Source organism: Triticum dicoccoides, chromosome 6B, assembly GCF_002162155.2.
Source record: "Triticum dicoccoides isolate Atlit2015 ecotype Zavitan chromosome 6B, WEW_v2.0, whole genome shotgun sequence".
In the NCBI taxonomy this organism is placed as follows: domain Eukaryota; kingdom Viridiplantae; phylum Streptophyta; class Magnoliopsida; order Poales; family Poaceae; genus Triticum; species Triticum dicoccoides.
In genome coordinates, this window is record NC_041391.1 from 273,468,633 (window position 1) to 273,475,015 (window position 6,383).

At 36.0% G+C, this 6,383-nt stretch overlaps 1 long non-coding RNA gene across 2 annotated transcripts; it reads left to right on the forward strand.

Moving 5' to 3' along the window:
• Positions 1 to 256: 256 nt before the first annotated feature.
• LOC119324549 lies at positions 257 to 5,881 on the forward strand. Of its 2 annotated transcripts, XR_005157021.1 has the most exons (4): positions 257 to 724; positions 1,768 to 1,869; positions 1,942 to 2,208; positions 3,410 to 5,881. It is a non-coding gene; the product is annotated as an uncharacterized LOC119324549 (long non-coding RNA). The 2 variants fall into 2 exon arrangements; XR_005157020.1 differs by lacking the exon at positions 1,768 to 1,869.
• Positions 5,882 to 6,383: the final 502 nt, after the last annotated feature.

The window sequence follows — 6,383 nt, forward strand, 5'->3', positions numbered from 1 at the left end:
ATCAGAAAAAACATAATTAGCCTAGAAAATTCCACAATAATTAGAGATATCTGGCCTTTAATTCGATGGGACCAATTCCATTCAATAAACTAGAACCGTTTGATCCTCATAAACCACGTGGACCCGTATGCACCAAAATCACCCAAATAATCTCTCAATTCTGTTCAAGCATCTCATGATTAAAAAAAGTCACAGCCGTCCCACAATAAAAAGAATAGGTTTTTTTAAGTCTAATAATAAAATGAATAGGTGGACCCTTGATGTCTACAAAAAAGAATAGGTGGACACATACCCTGCGCACCAAAATCTTCAAACAATCTCTCGCTCCATGCCTTCCCTAATCTACATCTGTAATCTTCCATGATTCATCCAAGCCCTTTCCGATCCAACAAATCATTGCCCCGTTTCTCCCCAAAAAACAATCTTCTGTTGGCCACATGAAGAACAACAATTGGAGCTCTCGACGGGATGCGAGTATCTATCAGGTGGATCCTCCCACCGTAACTTCAGAATAGCTCCGGTTGCAGAGACGCTGATCGAGAGCCATGAAGAAAGCTGCGGGTCTCCGTATGAAAGATGCACCAGATCCCCTAATTTGGATGTTGAATCTGAGTCCTCGACGTCGGATTCAGGATTCCCCACTCCCAGCAGCCAACGGAGATGTTAAATCGAGCAGCCCCATCTCCAACAAATCCGGAACAGAGCCATGTTCATGGCAGAGAAGGTACGCATCCTGGGGACAACAAATTTTTGTTATTGATTCCATATCTGATGGATTGAAAAGGACAATTTATTTACTCTGAACCTAGGATTTGTCGTTAGAAATATGATATCTGTAAAGAACTAATCAAGTGTTTGATAGCACCAGTCTCCAATACTAAGCGAGAGTTTTGCCTAGCGGTAACAACATATACAGAACAAATGGCTTGTAGCACAAAATAGCGACTACACCAGTGTCAAATGCATTGTACCTGGTCTAATGCATGAGCAGAAAAACAGGAAAAGGGACAATGAAATTTGGCAATAATGTCAAACGATGATGTATGTTCACCTACCCAACAGTGAAAAAACTACATAAGACTTCTAAATCAATGTGTGGATTTGTGTATGTCGAATTTCAGAGTGTCCGTTCATATATTAGGATTGCAGAAGCGAATCTGCATGATATCTCTGAAATAGACAATATGTGAATCAATTGTGTGCCAAAGTTCAGACACTATATTCAAAAATTTGATCTACAGCAATGCCCAATCCCGTATATGAAAAAATAAGACTGTTAATTTATCCGAGTGTCATACTTCTGATTGTACATTCATATCTTATGTTTGCACAACAAGTCTGCATGATATCTTTGAAAAGAAATAAGATGAGAATTATAGCATGCTCTTCTACTATAATTTGGGGTTTGGAACGGCTTTCATAGGTATGAACTCTATTAAGTAAAGGGCACTACAGTATAGTATCCACTTGGAGTTTATAGATCAGATAATGGTTCACAAAATATTTTGCTTGAATACCTCAATAATTCTGTCTAAAAATAAGAACCTGATTAATCAGGTACAGATGGCTTCGGCCGGCTGCTACTAAAAGATACTCAATATTTGTGACTTCACGTGATGATTGGAACTTAAGATCATCTTTATCATTAAAGATTTCAGCACAAAGTTGATCTGCTTTACTTCTACATCAAAAACGAATATTTATAAGGTGAAAAGTAATAAAAATAATGAATCTTCATAAACTTGACCATTAATCTGTAATCAGTAGTTGGCACGAGCAGGGCCGGCCGGTCCCAGGTCTCAAGTGGCAGAGCAAGATAATCTCCTCTCCAAAGACCAGTGGGCGCACCGACACTGATCTTTGTAGCAGGTCTGTCATTGTCTCTAATAATATTATAATATCATCCTCTTTAACTTTATATTTGGATTCTCTATTGTGCAGGAATAAACAATCAAAATAAAAGGTGGGCCACACAGCAAGGAATTTGAGAAACCATCCAATGTGGTTAAAAAAAACAAATAAGCAATGTAACAAGCAGTGGTGGAGCTACCAAAAAAATATTGGGCGGGCCGGATAGTATAAAGAGTAGTAACAAAGTAAAAAATCTATATTGTTGTGGGCTAGACTTCATATAAAACTTTATTTGCTTCAGCCAAGGGCGGGACATGGCCCTTTCAGCCTTGCTGAAGCTCTGCCGGTGGTAACAAGGTGATCTATTATTAATCGTGAATCTTATTTTGGTATCACAAGAATGTTACTACTAAAAAGGCAGTACTTCCAATTAGCCACAAGAGGTTCCTAATTGATTTTAGCTTGCACCAGAAAACAATATTTTAAATTGTTATCTTCTTGAAGCAAATCCATACAATGAGCCAAAAAATGGCAAGATTGGAAAGGAGAATGAAACCGCAAGACAAGAAAAATAGAGTCTTTGATCATACATGGGGATGTCCTACACTACATAACTACACCAAAAGAACAACCTTTAATCTACGTGAAGTAATAAAATCCTCACAAAGTTTTACCCTTATGTGTATTATCATCCATGTGATTCTAAACTTTACCAGTAATGACACACAACTGATAGTATAGTATACATGAAGCAAACATTATGTACCTTGCTTATGCTTTGCACATCAACTATGCTATCTATGTGCCCAAATCTTTCTAAACATAAAATATTCCTTCATTAACTCCACGATTTGATGTAGTATAATTATATCTCACAAATTTTACCATGAACAAGAGGTTATAAACTCCGGTGGCACATGCATTTCCATATCTTCAAGCGGGGCTAATTTAAATTGCTCTATTAAATCACAGAAACATGTTACATTTGGTTATGCCTGTAACTATGAAGTATGCTTTCAAAAAATAATTATAAAACACATGCACTCTGTCTAAACCAATATTGAGGAAAGAATGTTCCATTGCCACAAGGAACAATGTCCTATACAAATGTTCAAATGTACATTGACTGCGACCACGGGTAATAAATTGCTTATGAAGGAAATTCCATCTCTTAGTTCTACTAATTGGTATTTATGTTTACGAAGGGCAATTAACAAAATGGATAAAGCTAAAGAGACAAGACTACATAGGAAAATAAAAATAGAAAGCACAAGGGTTGCAGAACAATCGACAAAAAAGGGCACTAATCGGTCAGACTGGTGAGACTATGAGGTAAGCAACAAGAAAATAGAATCAACATCTAAAGTTTGGACATTCGTGAACCCCATATTTCTGTTATGTACATGTACATGAATAAAAGTAAGAAAAATTGTGCTACATCAATATCAAGCAGAAAGAAATAAACACCAGATACATAAGTTCTATTGATTTTTCTGAAGTATTAGAAATACAAGACAATGCTAATATTAAATTGATGCTAAATCGGAAACTTGGACAGGATATCGGAAAGGACTAATAGGAAAACCAAGCTCCAAGTGTGACCGATGTGGCGCAATTTTCTGGTACGAAGAAAGAACTTCAGGTAGAGTGAAAAGCATGCCATCTTTCGGACTATGATGCCAACAGGGAAAGGTTGGTTTGCCACCATTCAGAGAGCTACCGACTTACCTTGCAGAATTGCTAAGGAAAGACAATAGAAACAGGTCAAAAAAATACACACAAAATATCAGATTGTACAACTCCATGTTCGCTTTCACGACAATGGGAGGGAAAATAGGAAAAAAAAACAATAGCAGTAGGTCCTATGTTTTAGAATGAACGGGCAAAATTACCACAGAATAGGCACTCTACTACCTGAAGGTAAAGACAGACCACGCTGGGCACAGTTGTACATCTATGACACTGAAAATGAGGTAAGAAACATGATTAAGGTGTCGATGTCTGAAGATAAAATGGAGTCAATAGATGCTCACATCGTCGAGGAACTTAAAATATGCTGGATAGAGATAATATACTTGCAAAAACATTCAGAATGGCAAGGGACAGATTCGAAGAAGGTGACTATCACAACATGAGATTAAAACTAATCAAATTTATGTTTTATAAAATCTGATAGTTTTTTGTTACAAGTCATAGTGCAGATAAAAAAGTTAGGCTTGATAAGAAGAAGTTCTCCATTTTCTCCATCTTATTAGGTGTATGCAAAATATGATGCAGGTGCTGTTTTGGTAGTGGAACCTTTCTACGTGTATGTTTACCTTTCTCTATATTATCTTCCATAAAAGTATTGTAACACAATATCAAGTGCATACCTTTTGCTCCCAAGCTTCGAATAGCCAAATAATTCAGAATTAAACAAATAAAAATCCTCCTTTAAGTTTGAGACTGTCCTGATTTTTTCCTTGCATGTTAAATGTTCATCCTAACACCTGATTATGATTTTTCTTTTATATTTGCATGTTCCCCATAAAAGACTAACATGCTTTTTTTCAGTTGTAAAGACTAAGATGCTGAACTAAAATATTTTGACAGTACATAAAAAATGAAAAAGTCATTTAACTTAATCTTATGAAGCACATCTACATGCATTAAATCACCAGCCACTGGCCGCACCAGCGAATCGAGCTGCAAGGGGTGGCTGCAGCCTGCAGGTGAGGACAATCAAGCTCAAGGCACCGAATCAAGGAGCGAGTTGATGGGAGCAATCCGGCGGCAGTAATTTTGTAGTGAGCGGAGAGAATAAGGAAGAGAAAAAGGGGATCGGGCAAGAGCAACATGCTACTGTGTGAAGTGTGAACGGGTAAGAGGATTTTTTAGGCTGCTCAGAAAAGAAGATGTGTGGTCGCTATGTCCATATGCGTGAGGCTATTTAGCTAAATCCCATAATATCCCATCACAAGAAATATAGGAGTACTAACTTTTCCAAAAACAACTACACAAAAAAATTATACTCATAAGTCGAGAAGACTTACCTAATAGGGAAAGCAAAGGAATTAGCATGATGGGACCCATGAAACCAATGACGGTTTGTACATGTAATAGTAGCGTGCACAATTCTTTTTTTTTCCTAATGAAAATACTATGGACGATGTATCTTTTCTAGGAAGTGGACAAGCTGAGAGCAAACTATGCCGACGTGTCTTTTTTTCAAGGAAAATATAAGTTTTATTCTACTGAAATAGGATTACGGCTGCTAAGAAAATTCTAAAGCACAATTTTCACGGATATGTACAATATACAAATACACTCTAACATTTTATGTACCAAATTAAAATAAAATCAATTACAGTACGAAAATCACTATATATAAAAAATACCTAACAATCTTGCATAGCATTAGCAAACTACCCATTCCTACACGAAACAATGAGAACTATTAAATTTGCGTTTACAAAAAATTAAAACAATGCGACATGATAAAAACGCCAAAAATTTATATAAATATGATTTGAACAACGGAACTGATCACAAAAATTAATTAGTACATCATGCATACTTTACATGTAAATGATGAAGGGATAACACATATATTTATATGTCAGTAAAAAAGCAAACATAATAAAGATAAAACTATGTTCACATAAGTTTTATATTTAAAATTGGAATCACATTAAATTCCTTTTTTTTTACACAAATGAATTAATTTGTTAACATCAATCAACTTTATAAATTTCTAGCCCGCGCACCGAGCGGGCCACTTTGCTAGTTGTATGAAAGACGGATGCAATAAATAGTATGAAAAAAAGGCATGAAATAGTTGACATGTATATTGTTTAACTAAAACGGATAGCATGACATAATTTCACATATTTGATGTCCATCTAAACTGGATAGCATAATATAACATAATTCAAAGATATGATGAATAACTAAACAGGATCACATGAAAGCATTCACCTACATGGTATATAAGTAATCAGGATCGCATCATTTAATTAACATATGTGATTTATATGCTAAACAGAGGGCATTTGATATGATGTCTGAACTAAGAACATGGTGTTGAATATTGTGTATATGATGTCTAAACTATGCAATGCAAGACACCATATGCATGATATGAGCAGTATAACTGTGCCAAGTTTGAGCATACACCTTGGTGGGGGGATAGGACTGGTCATCTATCTCTGAATCCATCTCTGAGGAGCTATCGGGACCCAACAAGAGATCTGCTTCGACAGGTAGCACTGTCTGCTCTGAAGGTCTTGTTTTCACTCCAGATTTTTCCATCTCCCACCCAAATGGCTGATTCACAAGAAGAGTACTTTAATGTACAAATATTATCGACAAATGAAAATGTAATAAAGAAAAGGATAAGCAAGATATCATTCAAATATATGATGCCTGGTTAAACAGGATGGCATTGCAAATTTCACATATATTATGGCTGGCTAAAAGACACGAGACTGCATAATTCCCATATATGATATAGAACCTAAACAGGTGGCATTAGAGAACATGTCTAAACTAAG